Source organism: Ranitomeya variabilis, chromosome 5, assembly GCF_051348905.1.
Source record: "Ranitomeya variabilis isolate aRanVar5 chromosome 5, aRanVar5.hap1, whole genome shotgun sequence".
In the NCBI taxonomy this organism is placed as follows: Eukaryota; Metazoa; Chordata; class Amphibia; order Anura; family Dendrobatidae; genus Ranitomeya; species Ranitomeya variabilis.
This window is the reverse complement of record NC_135236.1, coordinates 9,176,965-9,199,119: the sequence shown is the minus strand read 5'-3', so window position 1 is coordinate 9,199,119 and position 22,155 is coordinate 9,176,965. Positions and strand designations below refer to the sequence as shown.

At 48.7% G+C, this 22,155-nt stretch overlaps 1 long non-coding RNA gene across 1 annotated transcript in view; it reads left to right on the top strand.

The window, feature by feature from the left end:
* Window positions 1–15,154: 15,154 nt before the first annotated feature.
* LOC143773239 (uncharacterized) overlaps window positions 15,155–22,155 on the top strand; it is a 46,850-nt gene continuing 39,849 nt past the window's right edge. Inside the window, exon 1 of the long non-coding RNA XR_013215113.1 lies at window positions 15,155–15,200. This is a non-coding gene — a long non-coding RNA (uncharacterized LOC143773239). The remainder of the gene's footprint in view (window positions 15,201–22,155) is intronic.

Genomic DNA, 22,155 nt, shown 5'->3' with positions numbered 1-22,155 from the left:
CAGAATCCACAACAGATCCCCCACCCGAAGCCGGGAACCAACACACCGACGACGGTTAGCAAAACGTTGAGCCTCCTCCTGGGACAACACCAAATTGTCCACCACATGAGCCCAAATCTGCTGCAACCTGTCAACCACAGAATCCACACCCGGACAGTCCGAAGGCTCAACCTGACCCGAAGAAAAACGAGGATGAAAACCAAAATTACAAAAGAAGGGCGAAACCAAAGTAGCTGAACTAGCCCGATTATTAAGGGCAAACTCGGCCAATGGCAAGAAAGCCACCCAATCATCCTGATCAGCAGACACAAAGCATTTCAAATAAGTTTCCAAAGTCTGATTAGTTCGCTCGGTCTGGCCATTTGTCTGAGGATGAAATGCGGAAGAAAAAGACAAGTCAATGCCCAGCCTAGCACAAAAGGCAAGCCAAAACCTAGAAACAAACTGGGAACCTCTGTCGGACACAACATTCTCCGGAATACCGTGCAAACGAACCACATGCTGAAAAAACAACGGAACCAAATCAAAAGAGGAAGGCAATTTAGGCAAAGGCACCAAATGAACCATCTTAGAGAACCGGTCACAAACAACCCAGATAACAGACATCCTCTGGGAAACCGGAAGATCCGAAATAAAATCCATAGAAATATGCGTCCAAGGCCTCTCAGGGACCGGCAAAGGCAAAAGCAACCCGCTAGCACGGGAACAACAAGTCCCAATAGATTAAAACATAACCTTTATTTAGAATATTAAAATAGAACAAACAATATACAACAAACTAATAAAGTGCTCACGCCGAAAACTGTGCTCGAGATAAAAAACTGGTTTGATCTCACCAATTGTGGACGAAGGATCCCCACATGGATAAATAGGGTAATCCTAGGGAGGGTCCAAACTGTAGGGTGATAGAAGGAGACAGGGACCTGTATCTAATCCCCTGTCGTGCCCCAGCAAAAACTCCTGTCCTTACAAGGACAGGCCCAAATATGCCCTACTATGAACACCCCCCACCATGTATGATGTAGTCAACGCCTCCCTACGCGTTTCTTCACCAATAATGGAGATTCATCAGGGGAGTTTTTTTCTCAGTGGCCAAGCAGGCCTAGACGTAAATTCAAAGGTCCATGAATAAAGTCCACTTAAGCATCCAAACACATGAGGTATACGCAGTGGCTGTATACCATCCTAGAGATAGGCAATCCCATGTGGCAATCCACCCCGGTAAGTGAGTCAGCCAGGGCTAAGATGCTTAAGTGGACTTTATTCATGGACCTTTGAATTTACGTCTAGGCCTGCTTGGCCACTGAGAAAAAAACTCCCCTGATGAATCTCCATTATTGGTGAAGAAACGCGTAGGGAGGCGTTGACTACATCATACATGGTGGGGGGTGTCCATAGTAGGGCATATTTGGGCCTGTCCTTGTAAGGAGAGGAGTTTTTGCTGGGGCACGACGGGATTAGATACAGGTCCCTGTCTCCTTCTATCACCCTACAGTTTGGACCCTCCCTAGGATTACCCTATTTATCCATGTGGGGATCCTTCATCCACAATTGGTGAGATCAAACCAGTTTTTTATCTCGAGCACAGTTTTCGGCGTGAGCACTTTATTAGTTTGTTGTATATTGTTTGTTCTATTTTAATATTCTAAGTAAAGGTTATGTTTTAATCTATTGGGACATACTCTTCTAGCTGATATCCGTCATAATCCCCAAGAGTTTGCAACGGCTTGGTTTACCTAGGCCATAGCTTATCACGGGAACAACAAGGCTTGGCCCGCGCACAAGTCCCACAGGACTGCACAAAAGAACGCACATCACGTGACAAAGAAGGCCACCAAAAGGACCTACCCACCAAATCTTTGGTACCAAAAATACCAGGATGGCCAGCCAACACAGAACAATGAACCTCAGAAATCACTCTACTAGTCCATCTATCAGGAACAAACAGTTTTCCCGCTGGACAGCGGTCAGGTTTGTCAGCCTGAAATTCCTGAAGAACCCGTCGTAAATCAGGGGAAATGGCAGAAAGAACCACCCCTTCTTTCAAAATGCCGACCGGTTCAAGGACCTCAGGAGAATCGGGCAAAAAACTCCTAGAGAGGGCATCAGCCTTAATGTTCTTAGAACCCGGAAGATACGAGACCACGAAATCAAAACGGGAAAAAAAACAAGGACCATCGAGCCTGTCTAGGATTCAGCCGCTTGGCAGACTCGAGGTAAATCAGATTTTTATGATCAGTCAAGACCACAATACGGTGCTTAGCTCCCTCAAGCCAATGTCGCCACTCAAATGCCCACTTCATAGCCAACAACTCCCGATTGCCGACATCATAATTGCGTTCAGCAGGCGAAAATTTACGGGAAAAGAATGCACATGGTTTCATCAAGGAACCAACAGGATCCCTCTGAGACAAAACGTCCCCTGCCCCAATCTCAGAAGCGTCAACCTCAACCTGAAACGGAAGAGAAACATCCGGTTGACGCAACACCGGAGCAGAAGTAAATCGGCGTTTAAGCTCCTGAAAGGCAGAGACAGCCGCAGAGGACCAATTCGTCACATCAGCGCCTTTCTTCGTCAAATCGGTCAAGGGTTTAACCACACTGGAGAAGTTAGCAATGAAACGGTGATAAAAATTAGCAAAGCCCAAAAATTTCTGAAGGCTCTTCACGGATGTGGGTTGAATCCAATCATGAATGGCCTGAACCTTAACCGGATCCATCTCTATAGATGAGGGAGAAAAAATGAAGCCCAAAAAAGAAACCTTCTGCACTCCAAAGAGACACTTAGACCCCTTCACAAACAAGGCATTATCACGAAGGATCTGAAATACCATCCTGACCTGATCCACATGGGACTCCCAATCATCGGAAAAAATCAAGATGTCATCCAAATATACAATCATGAATTTATCAAGATAAGTCCGGAAGATATTGTGCATGAAGAACTGAAAAACAGATGGAGCATTAGAGAGCCCGAATGGCATCACAAGGTATTCAAAATGGCCTTCGGGCGTATTAAACGCAGTTTTCCCTAAAAATATCCACAGCAGATAACACAAAAATTCCACATCTAACTAAGACATGAAATGTATCTCTGCATCTCCTGAGAATCCAACTTGACTGAAAATATCCAAACACAGTCTAAGCTGGACAAGAAAAAACAATGAATAGCACTGAACTGTAAAGCACACCGCATGTGTGCAGCAGAAACAAAACCAGACACTTATTTTTTTCCGACTTGGCAGCAGGGCAGGAGGAACCAGACAGAGATGAATAACCTCCAAGAACAATGGGCAACTGGCAAGGACTAATGAATCCTGCACACCTAAATACCCCAGTCAGAGCTGCAATCAGCAGGAACACCTGCCCAGGATTGCAACCCAGGGACAACTGCATTACCACCAGCAACCACCGGGGGGAACCCAAGAGCAGAATTCACAACAGCCCTGCCAGCCACCACAACAGAGTCCTTGTCCCTATTGCCAACAGAACCAGGCCTACCACCGACCGCCAGTGTTTTGTTTGCAAACTCACTGGCCATATCTGTCCCTACTTTCCAGACAAGCAGAAGAACCCCCCAGCCAGGGCCTAACGCAGCAGTTCCTTTGGTGGGTGGGGTGGCTGGGAGGGTATGTGACAACATGCGGCACGTCACTGTGGGAGGCCATGTTGCTACAGGCCTCAAGATTAATAATAAAGGGTGCACTCCAGCCAGAACAATCCCTATAATACCAGGGGAAGTGGTGTGCCGAGCCACGTCCAATAATGTAAATATCAGGAAAGGGAGAAAAAGATTGGACTATGGAAGGCTCGCACAACCAAGTATGAAAATGTAGAAAACGTTTATTAAACACCACAAGAGAACACATAAAAACAATTAAAATACAACCAATGTAAACATGACACCTCTATGTAAACATGATAAATCTGCAGAGAGTAGACAAACACGACCTGATGGGCCCAAAAATGGCATAAAAGGACAGAGTCCCTAAAGATGTATATATGCAATGGCTAACCATATAATGAATATATCAAAAAGACATGATAAGCGCTCAATATATAATAAATGTAAAGCTCACCATGTAGCCCACAAATGGAGTGCAAAGATGTACTATAAGAGAAATATTGCACAGAAGGGGTAGGTAGCCACGCTCAGCAATGATGTGCCATAAATGTGCAGCCAGCTGAGGAAAAGAGAAGGATGAACTGGGCCTAGCAGGTCTAGAAGAGATCCCTGCCCTAGGTAAACGGCAATGGGATCAGAGTTTACCTAGGGCAGGGATCTCTTCTAGACCTGCTAGGCCCAGTTCATCCTTCTCTTTTCCTCAGCTGGCTGCACATTTATGGCACATCATTGCTGAGCGTGGCTACCTACCCCTTCTGTGCAATATTTCTCTTATAGTACATCTTTGCACTCCATTTGTGGGCTACATGGTAAGCTTTACATTTATTATATATTGAGCGCTTATCATGTCTTTTTGATATATTCATTATATGGTTAGCCATTGTATATATACATCATTAGGGACTCTGTCCTTTTATGCCATTTTTGGGCCCATCAGGTCGTGTTTGTCTACTCTCTGCAGATTTATCATGTTTACATAGAGGTGTCATGTTTACATTGGTTGTATTTTAATTGTTTTTATGTGTTCTCTTGTGGTGTTTAATAAACGTTTTCTACATTTTCATACTTGGTTGTGCGAGCCTTCCATAGTCCAATCTTTTTCTCCCTTTCCTGCTACAGGCCTCAAGGACACCAGGGCCGAACGAACCCTCATCCGACCCGAACTGGCGGCCCCTGAAGAAATTCCGGGGAAAACCCTAACTGTCACTGGGATTGGAGGCATCACCTGTCACTTGCAAATGGCCCGGGTTTATATTGATTGTGATGCCGGGAGCGGGGTGAAGGAAGTGGGGCTGTCTGATAACTTACGCACTGATGTTTTGTTGGGGAGGTTGTTTGCATACTATGTCCCTGACACCCGTCCCCAATCTGCTAATAAGGGTAACGTTAACCATGATGATGATAATGGGAAATCGCATGCGTTACCTGACCATACTTTATCTAGTATTGATGCATCTGTTAACCATTTTTTACCTAGGTATGATGCTGGAAATGTTGTACCTGTGCCAACTGAATCTGATAATCATTTTTCTGCAAAAGTTGATGTGTCCATAGGTACAGGAGTGCTCAGCCACGTCGCTCTGCGGAGTGAGACGGCTGAGGAACCCCTAGCAGGGGCAAGTGTCGGTGCTACCGGAAATGGGGAGATGCATGGGAACCGTGAGGAAGGTGATGCCATGCAATTGACCAGTGCCACCGAGGAAGGTAACTGGCCCATAAGTAGCAATGCTCCTGAGGTAATGGGGTTGGATGGGGAGGTAGAGCCCATAGCAGCGACGGCTGATGGGTCTGTAGAAATCCCCGGGGAGACAGCCTACGTAGCTGCTGTCACCCGCAGTCAGAGTGCCCGGAACGCAGATAACTGTCTGCCTCCCGGACCATCCTCAGTCATCAGTGTGACTGAACCAGAGGTGGACCCAGTGCAGGTCCCAGAGGGCTCCCGTGGGGAAGGGACCCTGACATCGCTTTTGGCTTCCCCTAGCCAGGAGTTTCAGGCCGCTCTGCACACAGATGCGAGCCTAGAGAGTTTGAGACAACTCGCCGAGACGCCATTCTCCGAGACTGATAAGGAGAAGGTGTTTTGGGAAGGAGGAAGGTTGTACCGGGAGACAGTACCCGGAAAATCGCAAAAGGAATGGTTGAGGGAAAGACAGCTGGTCGTCCCGCAGCAATTCCGGGGTGAGTTGTTACGGATTGCCCATGAGATCCTGCTAGCTGGACACTTGGGGATCAGCAAAACTAAGGCCCGGCTGTCTCAACACTTCTATTGGCCTAAGATGGGGACAGATGTGTCAAACTACTGCCGCTCCTGTGTCACCTGTCAAAGAGCGGGGAAGGTGGGGCCTGCTCTTAAGGCTCCCCTGATCCCTTTGCCAGTGATAGAGGAGCCTTTCCAGAGGATTGCGGTGGACATTGTGGGCCCGCTGGCCGTCCCCAGCAGCTCTGGAAAGCGATATATTCTTACTGTGGTAGACTACGCTACCCGGTACCCAGAGGCAGTAGCTCTGTCGTCAGCTAGGGCAGATAAGGTGGCGGATGCCCTGTGGCTATCTTTGCACGTGTAGGATTTCCCAGGGAGATGCTTAACGATCAAGGGACCCAATTCATGTCTCGCCTAATGGAGGCTCTCTGTAAGAAAATGCAGGTGAAGCACCTGGTATCGAGTGCGTATCACCCACCGACCAATGGCTTGTGGGATCAGTAAACTTCCTATAGATTGACACATGGGATCAGCAAACTTCCTATACACTGACACATGGGATCAGTAAACTTCCTATATTCTGGTAGGTGGGATCAGTAAATTTCCTATAGACTGGCACATGGGATCAGTAAACCTATAGACTGGCATGTGGGATCAGTAAACTTCCTATAGACTGGCAAGAGGGATCCGTAAACTTCCTATAGACTGGCACGTGGGATCAGTAAACCTCCTATAGACTGGCACGTGGGATCAGTAAAGTTCCAATAGACTGGCACATGGGATCAGTAAAGTTCCGATAGACTGGCACGTGGGATCAGTAAACCTATAGACTGGCACGTGGGATCAGTAAACTTCCTATAGACTGGCACGTGGGATCAGTAAAGTTCCGATAGACTGGCACATGGGATCAGTAAAGTTCCGATAGACTGGCACGTGGGATCAGTAAACTTCCTGTAGACTGGCACGTGGGATCAGTAAAGTTCCGATAGACTGGCACATGGGATCAGTAAAGTTCCGATAGACTGGCACGTGGGATCAGTAAACTTCCTGTAGACTGGCACGTGGGATCAGTAAACTTCCTATTGTCAGGACTCTGAACATTTTTTATTACCTTTTTGTGCATTATTGACCTTTTCCAAGATGGCATCTTTGGTCCCATGTGCACTGTGTCTTCCTGCTATAAAACTCCACCCCAGCCTTCAGTCTGTGCTAGAGTATTCTGCCTTGCATCCAGCTCCTGACCTCTGGTTACTCCCTGGCTATACACCTGCTCCTGTGAACCTGTGTGGTGATCCTGCTACTCTGCTCTGAGTTCCTGCTGCATACATTGGTTTCCAGTAATCCTCCTTCATCTGCTGCTCGTGTTTACTTCATCTGCATTTGCTGGTCATGTAAGCTGTTGCTGCTCTGCAATAACCTGAGACTATTACCCAGGCCTCCCTGGTTGAGCTAAAGATATGATTTGAACTGCCTAATAAGCATATCTATCTGTGTTTGGACTAAGACAAGGATTATTCGTCTCAAGTATCCTCAAGAATAATTGTGCTTCATAGACTTTCTGCATGATTGCATTTTCCTCTGAAGTTTCCTATTGACTGATAAGCTGCATTTAATATTTACTCCAATTTGTTGTGGACTTGAGTTTCTCTCTGCACCTGTTTGAATCACCGTGTGATAATATAGACTTTACCACTTATAAAACTGTGTCCTGTAGTTGTCTTGTTCCACGCAAAGAGTCTCCTGAGTTATGCACTATAATTATTACACCTATAAACTGGCACGTGGGATCAGTAAACTTCCTATAGACTGGCATGTGGGATCAGTAAACTTCCTATAGACTGGCATGTGGGATCAGTAAACCTCCTATAGACTGGCACATGGGATCAGTAAAGTTCCGATAGACTGGCACGTGGGATCAGTAAACTTCCTATAGACTGGCACGTGGGATCAGTAAACTTCCGGTAGAATGGCACGTGGGATCAGTAAACTTCCTACAGACTGGCACATGGGATCAGTAAACTTCCTATAGACTGGCACGTGGGATCAGTAAAGTTCCTATAGACTGGCACGTGGGATCAGTAAAGTTCCTATAGACTGGCACGTGGGATCAGTAAAGTTCCTATAGACTGGCACGTGGGATCAGTAAAGTTCCTATAGACTGGCACGTGGGATGAGTAAACCTATAGACTGGCACATGGGATCAGTAAAGTTCCGATAGACTGGCACGTGGGATCAGTAAACTTCCTGTAGACTGGCACGTGGGATCAGTAAAGTTCCTATAGACTGGCAAGTGGGATCAGTAAACTTCCTGTAGACTGGCACGTGGGATCAGTAAACTTCCTATAGACTGGCACGTGGGATCAGTAAAGTTCCTATAGACTGGCAAGTGGGATCAGTAAACTTCCTGTAGACTGGCACGTGGGATCAGTAAACTTCCTATAGACTGGCACGTGGGATCAGTGAAGTTCCTATAAACTGGCACGTGGGATCAGTAAACCTCCTATAGACTGGCACATGGGATCAGTAAAGTTCCTATAGACTGGCACGTGGGATCAGTAAACTTCCTATAGACTGGCACGTGGGATCAGTAAGGTTCCTATAGACTTGCACGTGGGATCAGTAAACTTTCTATAGACTGGCACGTGGGATCAGTAAACCTCCTATAGACTGGCACATGGGATCAGTTAAGTTCCGATAGACTGGTACGTGGGATCAGTAAACTTCCTGTAGACTGGCACGTGGGATCAGTAAACTTCCTACAGACTGGGACGTGGGATCAGTAAACTTCCTATAGATTGGCACGACACGTGGGATCAGTAAAGTTCCTATAGACTGGCATGTGGGATCAGTAAACCTTCTATAGACTGGCACATGGGATCAGTAAAGTTCCGATAGACTGGCACGTGGGATCAGTAAACTTCCTATAGACTGGCACGTGGGATCAGTAAACTTCCTATAGACTGGCACATGGGATCAGTAAACTTCCTATAGACTGGCATGTGGGATCAGTAAACTTCCTATAGACTGGCACGTGGGATCAGTAAAGTTCCTATAGACTGGCACATGGGATCAGTAAACCTCCTATAGACTGGCACATGGGATCAGTAAAGTTCCGATAGACTGGCACGTGGGATCAGTAAACTTCCTATAGACTGACACGTGGGATCAGTAAAGTTCCTATAGACTGGCACGTGGGATCAGTAAGCTTCCTATAGACTGGCACGTGGGATCAGTAAACCTCCTATAGACTGGCACATGGGATCAGTAAAGTTCCTATAGACTGGCACGTGGGATCAGTAAACTTCCTATAGACTGGCACGTGGGATCAGTAAGGTTCCTATAGACTTGCACGTGGGATCAGTAAACTTTCTATAGACTGGCACGTGGGATCAGTAAACCTCCTATAGACTGGCACGTGGGATCAGTTAAGTTCCGATAGACTGGTACGTGGGATCAGTAAACTTCCTGTAGACTGGCACGTGGGATCAGTAAAGTTCCTACAGACTGGGACGTGGGATCAGTAAACTTCCTATAGATTGGCACGACACGTGGGATCAGTAAAGTTCCTATAGACTGGAATGTGGGATCAGTAAACCTTCTATAGACTGGCACATGGGATCAGTAAAGTTCCGATAGACTGGCACGTTGGATCAGTAAACTTCCTATAGACTGGCACGTGGGATCAGTAAACTTACTATAGACTGGCACGTGGGATCAGTAAACTTCCGGTAGACTGGCACGTGGGATCAGTAAACTTCCTACAGACTGGCACATGGGATCAGTAAACTTCCTATAGACTGGCACGTGGGATCAGTAAACTTCCTATAGACTGGCACGTGGGATCAGTAAAGTTCCTATAGACTGGCACATGGGATCAGTAAACTTCCTATAGACTGGCATGTGGGATCAGTAAACTTCCTATAGACTGGCACGTGGGATCAGTAAAGTTCCTATAGACTGGCACATGGGATCAGTAAACCTCCTATAGACTGGCACATGGGATCAGTAAAGTTCCTATAGACTGGCACATGGGATCAGTAAAGTTCCGATAGACTGGCACGTGGGATCAGTAAACTTCCTATAGACTGACACGTGGGATCAGTAAAGTTCCTATAGACTGGCACGTGGGATCAGTAAGCTTCCTATAGACTGGCACGTGGGATCAGTAAACCTCCTATAGACTGGCACATGGGATCAGTAAAGTTCCTATAGACTGGCACGTGGGATCAGTAAACTTCCTATAGACTGGCACGTGGGATCAGTAAGGTTCCTATAGACTTGCACGTGGGATCAGTAAACTTTCTATAGACTGGCACGTGGGATCAGTAAACCTCCTATAGACTGGCACGTGGGATCAGTTAAGTTCCGATAGACTGGTACGTGGGATCAGTAAACTTCCTGTAGACTGGCACGTGGGATCAGTAAAGTTCCTACAGACTGGGACGTGGGATCAGTAAACTTCCTATAGATTGGCACGACACGTGGGATCAGTAAAGTTCCTATAGACTGGAATGTGGGATCAGTAAACCTTCTATAGACTGGCACATGGGATCAGTAAAGTTCCGATAGACTGGCACGTTGGATCAGTAAACTTCCTATAGACTGGCACGTGGGATCAGTAAACTTACTATAGACTGGCACGTGGGATCAGTAAACTTCCGGTAGACTGGCACGTGGGATCAGTAAACTTCCTACAGACTGGCACATGGGATCAGTAAACTTCCTATAGACTGGCACGTGGGATCAGTAAACTTCCTATAAACTGGCACGTGGGATCAGTAAACTTCCTATAGACTGGCACGTGGGATCAGTAAAGTTCCTATAGACTGGCACGTGGGATCAGTAAACCTATAGACTGGCACATGGGATCAGTAAAGTTCCGATAGACTGGCACATGGGATCAGTAAACTTCCTATAGACTGGCACGTGGGATCAGTAAAGTTCCTGTAGACTGGCACGTGGGATCAGTAAACTTCCTATAGACTGGCACGTGGGATCAGTAAACTTCCTATAGACTGGCACGTGGGATCAGTAAACTTCCTACAGACTGGCACATGGGATCAGTAAACTTCCTATAGACTGGCACGTGGGATCAGTAAAGTTCCTATAGACTGGCACGTGGGATCAGTAAACTTCCTATAGACTGGCACGTGGGATCAGTAAAGTTCCTATAGACTGGCACGTGGGATCAGTAAACTTCCTATAGACTGGCACGTGGGATGAGTAAACCTATAGACTGGCACATGGGATCAGTAAAGTTCCGATAGACTGGCATGTGGGATCAGTAAAGTTCCTATAGACTGGCACGTGGGATCAGTAAAGTTCCTATAGACTGGCACGTGGGATCAGTAAAGTTCCTATAGACTGGCACGTGGGATCAGTAAACTTCCTGTAGACTGGCACGTGGGATCAGTAAACTTCCTGTAGACTGGCACGTGGGATCAGTAAACCTCCTATAGACTGGTACATGGGATCAGTAAAGTTCCTATAGACTGGCACGTGGGATCAGTAAACTTCCTATAGACTGGCACGTGGGATCAGTAAGGTTCCTATAGACTTGCACGTGGGATCAGTAAACTTCCTATAGACTGGCACGTGGGATCAGTAAACTTCCTATAGACTGGCATGTGGGATCAGTTAAGTTCCTATAGACTGGCACTTGGGATCAGTAAACTTCCTATAGACTGGCACGTGGGATCAGTAAACTTCCTATAGACTGGCACGTGGGATCAGTAAACTTCCTATAGACTGGCACGTGGGATCAGTAAACTTCCTGTAGACTGGCACGTGGGATCAGTAAACCTCCTATAGACTGGTACATGGGATCAGTAAAGTTCCTATAGACTGGCACGTGGGATCAGTAAACTTCCTATAGACTGGCACGTGGGATCAGTAAGGTTCCTATAGACTTGCACGTGGGATCAGTAAACTTCCTATAGACTGGCACGTGGGATCAGTAAACTTCCTATAGACTGGCATGTGGGATCAGTTAAGTTCCTATAGACTGGCACTTGGGATCAGTAAACTTCCTATAGACTGGCACGTGGGATCAGTAAACTTCCTGTAGACTGGCACGTGGGATCAGTAAACTTCCTATAGACTGGCACGTGGGATCAGTAAACTTCCTATAGACTGGCACGTGGGATCAGTAAACTTCCTATAGACTGGCATGTGGGATCAGTAAACTTCCTATAGACTGGCACGTGGGATTAGTTAAGTTCCGATAGACTGGCACGTGGGATCAGTAAACTTCCTATAGACTGGCACGTGAGATCAGTAAACTTCCTGTAGACTGGCACGTGGGATCAGTAAACTTCCTACAGACTGGCACGTGGGATCAGTAAACTTCCTATAGATTGGCACGTGGGATCAGTAAAGTTCCTATAGACTGGCACGTGGGATCAGTTAAGTTCCGATAGACTGGCACGTGGGATCAGTAAACTTCCTATAGACTGGCACTTGGGATCAGTAAACTTCCTATAGACTGGCACGTGGGATCAGTAAACTTCCTATAGACTGGCACATGGGATCAGTAAAGTTCCGATAGACTGGCACGTGGGATCAGTAAACCTCCTATAGACTGGCACGTGGGATCAGTAAACTTCCTATAGACTGGCACGTGGGATCAGTAAACTTCCTATAGATTGGCATGTGGGATCAGTAAACTTCCTATAGACTGGCACATGGGATCAGTAAACTTCCTATAGACTGGCACGTGGGATCAGTAAAGTTCCTATAGACTGGCACGTGGGATCAGTAAACTTCCTATAGACTGGCACGTGGGATCAGTAAACTTCCTATAGACTGGCACGTGGGATCAGTAAACTTCCTATAGACTGGCACGTGGGATCAGTAAACTTCCTATAGACTGGCACATGGGATCAGTAAACTTCCTATAGACTGGCACGTGGGATCAGTAAACTTCCTATAGACTGGCACATGGGATCAGTAAAGTTCCGATAGACTGGCACGTGGGATCAGTAAACTTCCTATAGACTGGCACGTGGGATCAGTAAACTTCCTATAGACTGGCACGTGGGATCAGTGAAGTTCCTATAGACTGGCACATGGGATCAGTAAACTTCCTATAGACTGGCACGTGGGATCAGTAAACTTCCTATAGATTGGCACATGGGATCAGTAAAGTTCCGATAGACTGGCACGTGGGATCAGTAAACTTCCTATAGACTGGCACGTGGGATCAGTAAAGTTCCTATAGACTGGCACGTGGGATCAGTAAGCTTCCTATAGACTGGCACGTGGGATCAGTAAACTTCCTATAGACTGGCACATGGGATCAGTAAAGTTCCTATAGACTGGCACGTGGGATCAGTAAACTTCCTATAGACTGGCACGTGGGATCAGTAAGGTTCCTATAGACTGGCACGTGGGATCAGTAAAGTTCCTATAGACTGGCACGTGGGATCAGTAAGCTTCCTATAGACTGGCACGTGGGATCAGTAAAGTTCCTATAGACTGGCACATGGGATCAGTAAACTTCCTGTAGACTGGCACGTGGGATCAGTAAAGTTCCTATAGACTGGCACGTGGGATCAGTAAAGTTCCTATAGACTGGCACGTGGGATCAGTAAACTTCCTATAGACTGGCACGTGGGATCAGTAAAGTTCCTATAGACTGGCACGTGGGATCAGTAAAGTTCCTATAGACTGGCACATGGGATCAGTAAACTTCCTATAGACTGGCACGTGGGATCAGTAAACTTCCTATAGACTGGCACGTGGGATCAGTAAACTTCCTGTAGACTGGCACGTGGGATCAGTAAACTTCCTGTAGACTGGCACGTGGGATCAGTAAACTTCCTATAGACTGGCACGTGGGATCAGTAAACTTCCTATAGACTGGCACGTGGGATCAGTAAAGTTCCTATAGACTGGCACATGGGATCAGTAAACTTCCTATAGACTGGCACGTGGGATCAGTAAACTTCCTATAGACTGGCACGTGGGATCAGTAAACTTCCTATAGACTGGCACGTGGGTTCAGTAAACTTCCTATAGACTGGCACGTGGGATCAGTAAATTTCCTATAGACTGGCACGTGGGATCAGTAAACTTCCTATAGACTGGCACGTGGGATCAGTAAAGTTCCTATAGACTGGCACGTGGGATCAGTAAAGTTCCTATAGACTGGCACGTGGGATCAGTAAAGTTCCTATAGACTGGCACGTGGGATCAGTAAACTTCCTATAGACTGGCACGTGGGATCAGTAAAGTTCCTATAGACTGGCACGTGGGATCAGTAAACTTCCTGTAGACTGGCACGTGGGATCAGTAAACTTCCTATAGACTGGCACGTGGGATCAGTAAATTTCCTATAGTCTGGCACGTGGGATCAGTAAAGTTCCTATAGACTGGCACATGGGATCAGTAAACTTCCTGTAGACTGGCACGTGGGATCAGTAAACTTCCTATAGACTGGCACGTAGGATCAGTAAACTTCCTATAGACTGGCACGTGGGATCAGTAAACTTCCTATAGACTGGCACGTGGGATCAGTGAAGTTCCTATAGACTGGCACATGGGATCAGTAAACTTCCTGTAGACTGGCACGTGGGATCAGTAAACTTCCTATAGACTGGCACGTGGGATCAGTAAAGTTCCTATAGACTGGCACGTGGGATCAGTAAAGTTCCTATAGACTGGCACATGGGATCAGTAAACTTCCTGTAGACTGGCACGTGGGATCAGTAAACTTCCTATAGACTGGCACGTAGGATCAGTAAACTTCCTATAGACTGGCACGTAGGATCAGTAAACTTCCTATAGACTGGCACGTGGGATCAGTGAAGTTCCTATAGACTGGCACGTGGGATCAGTAAACTTCCTGTAGACTGGCACGTGGGATCAGTAAACTTCCTATAGACTGGCACGTGGGATCAGTAAATTTCCTATAGACTGGCACGTGGGATCAGTAAATTTCCTGTAGACTGGCACGTGGGATCAGTAAACTTCCTATAGACTGGCACGTGGGATCAGTAAATTTCCTATAGACTGGCACGTGGGATCAGTAAATTTCCTGTAGACTGGCACGTGGGATCAGTGAAGATTCTATGGTTTCAGGCTTTGAGCACATGCGCAGTCAGTACTGATGAGCAGCTTCGCCCCCTCTTGGCCTCTTGGTGAACAGTAAGTTCCTCTCCTGCAGCAGATGATATAACGGTTTTTTACCTCTAGAGGGCGCTGGTTCTCTTCAGCTGGAAGGCGATCGCCAGAATCACGGAGGAGCCGGTAGATGGCGCTGTGGATGAGAGCGTTTGTGCTGAATCTGATCGTTTGTAGTGTTCTCCATTGCCCCCTGGTGTCCGTGTGGGGAACTGCTCTGGTGTAAATGTGAGAAATCTAAGCATGGAAGAGGTGAGTGCAGTGAGACAGGTCAGTGCTGACTCACAGGGGTCAGTGCTCACAGGGGGTCAGTGCTCACTCACAGGGGGTCAGTGCTCGCTCACAGGGGGTCAGTGCTCACTCACAGGGGGTCAGTGCTCGCTCACAGGGGGTCAGTGCTCACTCACAGGGGGTCAGTGCTCACTCACAGGGGTCAGTGCTCACTCACAGGGGGTCAGTGCTCGCTCACAGGGGGTCAGTGCTCGCTCACAGGGGGTCAGTGCTCACTCACAGGGGGTCAGTGCTCGCTCACAGGGGGTCAGTGCTCGCTCACAGGGGTCAGTGCTCACTCACAGGGGGTCAGTGCTCGCTCACAGGGGGTCAGTGCTCGCTCACAGGGGGTCAGTGCTCGCTCACAGGGGGTCAGTGCTCACAGGGGGTCAGTGCTCACAGGGGGTCAATGCTCACGGGGTCAGTGCTGACTCACAGGGGGTCAGTGCTCACAAGGGGTCAGTGCTCACTCACAGGGGTCAGTGCTCACAGGGGGTCAGTGCTCACTCACAGGGGTCAGTGCTCACTCACAGGGGGTCAGTGCTCACTCACAGGGGGTCAGTGCTCACTCACAGGGGGTCAGTGCTCACTCACAGGGGGTCAGTGCTCACTCACAGGGGGTCAGTGCTCACTCACAGGGGGTCAGTGCTCACTCACAGGGGGTCAGTGCTCACTCACAGGGGGTCAGTGCTCACAGGGGGTCAGTGCTCACAGGGGGTCAGTGCTCACAGGGGGTCAGTGCTCGCTCACAGGGGGTCAGTGCTCACGGGGTCAGTGCTGACTCACAGGGGGTCAGTGCTCACAGGGGGTCAGTGCTCACTCACAGGGGGTCAGTGCTCACTCACAGGGGGTCAGTGCTCACAGGGGGTCAGTGCTCGCTCACAGGGGGTCAGTGCTCGCTCACAGGGGGTCAGTGCTCACAGGGGGTCAGTGCTGACTCACAGGGGGTCAGTGCTCACAGGGGGTCAGTGCTCGCTCACAGGGGGTCAGTGCTCACAGGGGGTCAGTGCTCACAGGGGGTCAGTGCTCACAGGGGGTCAATGCTCACAGGGGTGAGCTCAGGACGCTGCAGGTAGGGTATCACAGAGCGCCTGGTGCTGCCCCTGAAATGTACAGAGCGAAGCAGCACAGAGTATTTTAGGAATGAAAGAGAGTGGACAATGATGAGTAAACACACCTGAAGCGAAGTCCCAGCAGCACAGAGAATTGTTATAGAGAAGGGCACTGGTGCCAGTAATGGGGCGACACAAGGTTCGGGGCTGGCACTGCTCTAAGTCCTGGTGTGGAGGCATCAGAAAGCCAGGTGGTGGCGCTGGAGGCTTCATTAGAGCGGTGTGCAACTGGCTTTATTCTCCAGAGACACAGGGTTCAGGCCTTATGTAGGGAGTATACACACAGTATACGGGGAATGTACAGGGGGCATACAGAGAGCGTACAGGCGGTATACAGAGAGTGTACAGGCGGCATACAGAGAGTGTACAGGCGGTATACAGCGAGTGTACAGGCGGTATACAGAGAGTGTACAGGCGGCATACAGAGAGTGTACAGGGGGCATACAGAGAGTGTACAGGCGGTATACAGAGAGTGTACAGGCGGCATACAGAGAGTGTACAGGCGGTATACAGAGAGTGTACAGGGGGCATACAGAGAGTGTACAGGGGGCATACAGAGAGTGTACAGGGGGCATACAGAGAGTGTACAGGGGGCATACAGAGAGTGTACAGGGGGCATACAGAGAGTGTACAGGGGGCATACAGAGAGTGTACAGGGGGCATACAGAGAGTGTACAGGCGGTATACAGAGAGTGTACAGGGGGCATACAGAGAGTGTACAGGGGGCATACAGAGATGTACAGGCGGTATACAGAGAGCGTACAGGCGGTATACAGAGAGCGTACAGGGGGCATACAGAGAGTGTACAGGCGGTATACAGAGAGTGTACAGGCGGTATACAGAGAGTGTACAGGGGGCATACAGAGAGTGTACAGGCGGTATACAGAGAGTGTACAGGGGGCATACAGAGAGTGTACAGGGGGCATACAGAGAGTGTACAGGGGGCATACAGAGAGTGTACAGGGGGCATACAGAGAGTGTACAGGGGGCATACAGAGAGTGTACAGGGGGCATACAGAGATGTACAGGCGGTATACAGAGAGCGTACAGGCGGTATACAGAGAGCGTACAGGGGGCATACAGAGAGTGTACAGGCGGTATACAGAGAGTGTACAGGCGGTATACAGAGAGTGTACAGGCGGTATACAGAGAGTGTACAAGGGGCATACAGAGAGTGTACAGGCGGCATACAGAGAGTGTACAGGGGGTATACAGAGAGTGTACAGGGGGCATACAGAGAGCGTACAGGGGGCATACAGAGAGCGTACAGGGGGCATACAGAGAGTGTACAGGCGGCATACAGAGAGTGTACAGGGGGTATACAGAGAGTGTACAGGGGGCATACAGAGAGTGTACAGGGGGCATACAGAGAGTGTACAGGCGGTATACAGAGAGTGTACAGGCGGTATACAGAGAGTGTACAGGCGGTATACAGAGAGTGTACAGGGGGTATACAGAGAGTGTACAGGGGGCATACAGAGAGCGTACAGGGGGCATACAGAGAGCGTACAGGCGGCATACAGAGAGCGTACAGGGGGCATACAGAGAGCGTACAGGGGGCATACAGAGAGCGTACAGGGGGCATACAGAGATGTACAGGCGGTATACAGAGAGCGTACAGGCGGTATACAGAGAGCGTACAGGGGGCATACAGAGAGTGTACAGGCGGCATACAGAGAGTGTACAGGCGGTATACAGAGAGTGTACAGGGGGCATACAGAGAGTGTACAGGGGGCATACAGAGAGCGTACAGGCGGCATACAGAGAGCGTACAGGCGGCATACAGAGAGTGTACAGGCGGTATACAGAGAGTGTACAGGGGGCATACAGAGAGTGTACAGGGGGCATACAGAGATGTACAGGCGGCATACAGAGAGTGTACAGGCGGCATACAGAGAGTGTACAGGGGGCATACAGAGAGTGTACAGGCGGCATACAGAGAGCGTACAGGCGGCATACAGAGAGCGTACAGGCGGCATACAGAGAGCGTACAGGGGGCATACAGAGAGCGTACAGGGGGCATACAGAGAGCGTACAGGCGGCATACAGAGAGTGTACAGGCGGCATACAGAGATGTACAGGCGGCATACAGAGAGTGTACAGGCGGCATACAGAGAGTGTACAGGGGGCATACAGAGAGTGTACAGGCGGTATACAGAGAGTGTACAGGCGGCATACAGAGAGTGTACAGGGGGCATACAGAGAGTGTACAGGGGGCATACAGAGTGTACAGGGGGCATACAGAGAGTGTACAGGGGGCATACAGAGAGTGTACAGGGGGCATACAGAGAGTGTACAGGGGGCATACAGAGAGTGTACAGGGGGCATACAGAGAGTGTACAGGGGGCATACAGAGAGTGTACAGGGGGCATACAGAGAGTGTACAGGGGGCATACAGAGAGTGTACAGGGGGCATACAGAGAGCGTACAGGGGGCATACAGAGAGCGTACAGGGGGCATACAGAGAGCGTACAGGGGGCATACAGAGAGCGTACAGGGGGCATACAGAGAGCGTACAGGGGGCATACAGAGAGCGTACAGGGGGCATACAGAGAGCGTACAGGGGGCATACAGAGAGTGTACAGGGGGCATACAGAGAGTGTACAGGCGGCATACAGAGAGTGTACAGGCGGCATACAGAGAGTGTACAGGGGGCATACAGAGAGTGTACAGGGGGCATACAGAGAGCGTACAGGCGGCATACAGAGAGCGTACAGGGGGCATACAGAGAGCGTACAGGGGGCATACAGAGAGCGTACAGGGGGCATACAGAGAGCGTACAGGGGGCATACAGAGAGTGTACAGGCGGCATACAGAGAGTGTACAGGCGGCATACAGAGAGTGTACAGGCGGCATACAGAGAGTGTACAGGTGGCATACAGAGAGTGTACAGGCGGCATACAGAGAGCGTACAGGCGGCATACAGAGAGCGTACAGGGGGCATACAGAGAGCGTACAGGCGGCATACAGAGTGTACAGGGAGCATACAGAGAGTGTACAGGGGGCATACAGAGATGTACAGGGGGCATACAGAGAGTGTACAGGCGGCATACAGAGAGTGTACAGGGGGCATACAGAGAGTGTACAGGCGGCATACAGAGAGCGTACAGGGGTATACAGAGAGCGTACAGGGGGCATACAGAGAGCGTACAGGCGGCATACAGAGAGTGTACAGGCGGCATACAGAGAGTGTACAGGCGGCATACAGAGAGGGTACAGGCGGCATACAGAGAGCGTACAGGCGGCATACAGAGAGCGTACAGGGGGCATACAGAGAGCGTGCAGGCGGCATACAGAGAGCGTGCAGGCGGCATACAGAGAGCGTACAGGGGGCATACAGAGAGCGTGCAGGCGGCATACAGAGAGCGTACAGGGGGCATACAGAGAGCGTACAGGCGGTATACAGAGAGTGTACAGGCGGTATACAGAGAGTGTACAGGGGGCATACAGAGAGTGTACAGGGGGCATACAGAGAGTGTACAGGGGGCATACAGAGAGTGTACAGGGGGCATACAGAGAGTGTACAGGCGGCATACAGAGAGCGTACAGGCGGCATACAGAGAGCGTACAGGCGGCATACAGAGAGCGTACAGGGGGCTGTTGTGAATTTGGTTTCTGGGCTCCCCCGGTGGTTTCTGGTGGTACTGCACTTATGTGCTTCATCTCCTCTGTTCACCTGTTTCCATCAGGATGTGGGAGTTGTCTATTTAGCCTTGCTCCTCAGTCATTTCTGTGCCGGCCAACAATGTTACCAGAAGCCTTTCTGTTGCATGTTCCTGCTCCTAGACTACTATCAGCTAAGTTGGACTTGTAGTCCTAAGTTTGTTTTGCATTTTTGTTCCAGTTCTCTGTGATTGATTATTTCTGAGACTGGAAGCTCTTGTGAGCTGGAATTGCCACTCTGGTGTCATGAGTTGATATTAGAGTCTTAAAGTAATTTCAGGATGGTGTTTTGAAAGGGTTTTCAGCTGACTGTGAAGTTCCCTTTTCTGTCTTCCTACTATCTAGTAAGCGGACCTCAATTTGCTAAACCTATCTTCATACTTCGTATGTCAATTTCCTCTAAAATCACCGACAATATATGTGGGGGCTACTGTCTGCCTTTTGGGGAAAATTTCTCTAGAGGTAAGCCAGGTCTGTATTTTCCTCTGCTAGGGTCAGTCAGTTCTCCGGCTGGCGCTGGGCGTCTAGGGATAAAACGTAGGCACGCTACCCGGCCACTGTTAGTTGTGCGGTAGGTTTAGCTCACAGTCAGCTCGAGTTCCCATCTTCCAAGAGCTAGTCCTTTTTGTATGCTTTACTACGTTCTCTTGCCATTGAGAACCATGACAGTTTGGCCGGCCAAGGGTTAAAATTATTGGCAGAAGAAAGGAGAGAAAAGAAGTCTGCAGAGAATTTTTTTTTTTTTTTTTTTCTGAGTTTGCTCATTAGTTGATTCTCTAGCTTCTCTGCTTACTGCAGCCTTCGTCTCTCTCTCTCCTTCTAAACCTTGAATGGTTCTGACTTCACCTGATGAAAATGGATCCTCAGGGTTTAGCTACAGGTCTGAACAATCTCGCTATGAAGGTTCAAAGTTTACAGGATTTTGTTATTCATGCTCCTATATCTGAACCTAGAATCCCTTTACCTGAATTTTTCTCCGGGGATAGATCTCGCTTCCAGAATTTCAAACATAATTGTAAATTATTTTTGTCTCTGAGATCTCGCTCCGCTGGAGATCCTGCACAGCAGGTCAGGATTGTGATTTCCTTGCTCCGGGGCGACCCTCAGGACTGGGCATTTGCTTTGGCACCAGGGGATCCTGCGTTGCTCAATGTGGATGCGTTTTTCCTGGCTTTGGGGTTGCTTTATGAGGAACCTCATTTAGAGATTCAGGCTGAAAAAGCCTTGATGGCCCTGTCTCAGGGGCAAGATGAGGCTGAAATATACTGCCAAAAATTTCGTAAGTGGTCTGTGCTTACTCAGTGGAATGAGTGCGCCCTGGCGGCGAATTTCAGAGAGGGTCTCTCTGATGCCATTAAAGATGTTATGGTGGGGTTCCCTGTGCCTGCAGGTCTGAATGAGTCCATGACAATGGCTATTCAGATTGATCGGCGTTTGCGGGAGCGCAAACCTGTGCACCATTTGGCGGTGTCTACTGAGAAGACGCCAGAGATTATGCAATGTGATAGAATTCTGTCCAGAAGCGAACGACAGAATTTTAGGCGAAAAAATGGGTTATGCTTCTATTGTGGTGATTCAACTCATGTTATATCAGCATGCTCTAAACGTACTAAGAAGGTTGATAAGTCTGTTTCAATTGGCACTTTACAGTCTAAGTTTATTCTATCTGTGACCCTGATTTGCTCTTTATCGTCTATTACCGCGGATGCCTATGTCGACTCTGGCGCCGCTTTGAGTCTTATGGATTGGTCCTTTGCCAAACGCTGTGGGTTTGATTTAGAGCCTCTGGAAGTTCCTATACCTCTGAAGGGTATTGACTCCACGCCATTGGCTAGTAATAAACCACAATACTGGACACAAGTAACTATGCGTATTAATCCGGATCACCAGGAGATTATTCGCTTCCTTGTGTTGTATAATCTACATGATGTGTTGGTGCTTGGATTGCCATGGCTGCAATCTCATAACCCAGTCCTCGACTGGAAAGCAATGTCTGTGTTAAGCTGGGGATGTCAGGGGACTCATGGGGACGTACCTTTGGTTTCCATTTCGTCATCTATTCCCTCTGAGATTCCGGAATTTTTATCTGATTATCGTGACGTTTTTGAGGAGCCTAAACTTGGTTCACTACCTCCTCACAGAGATTGCGATTGTACTATAGA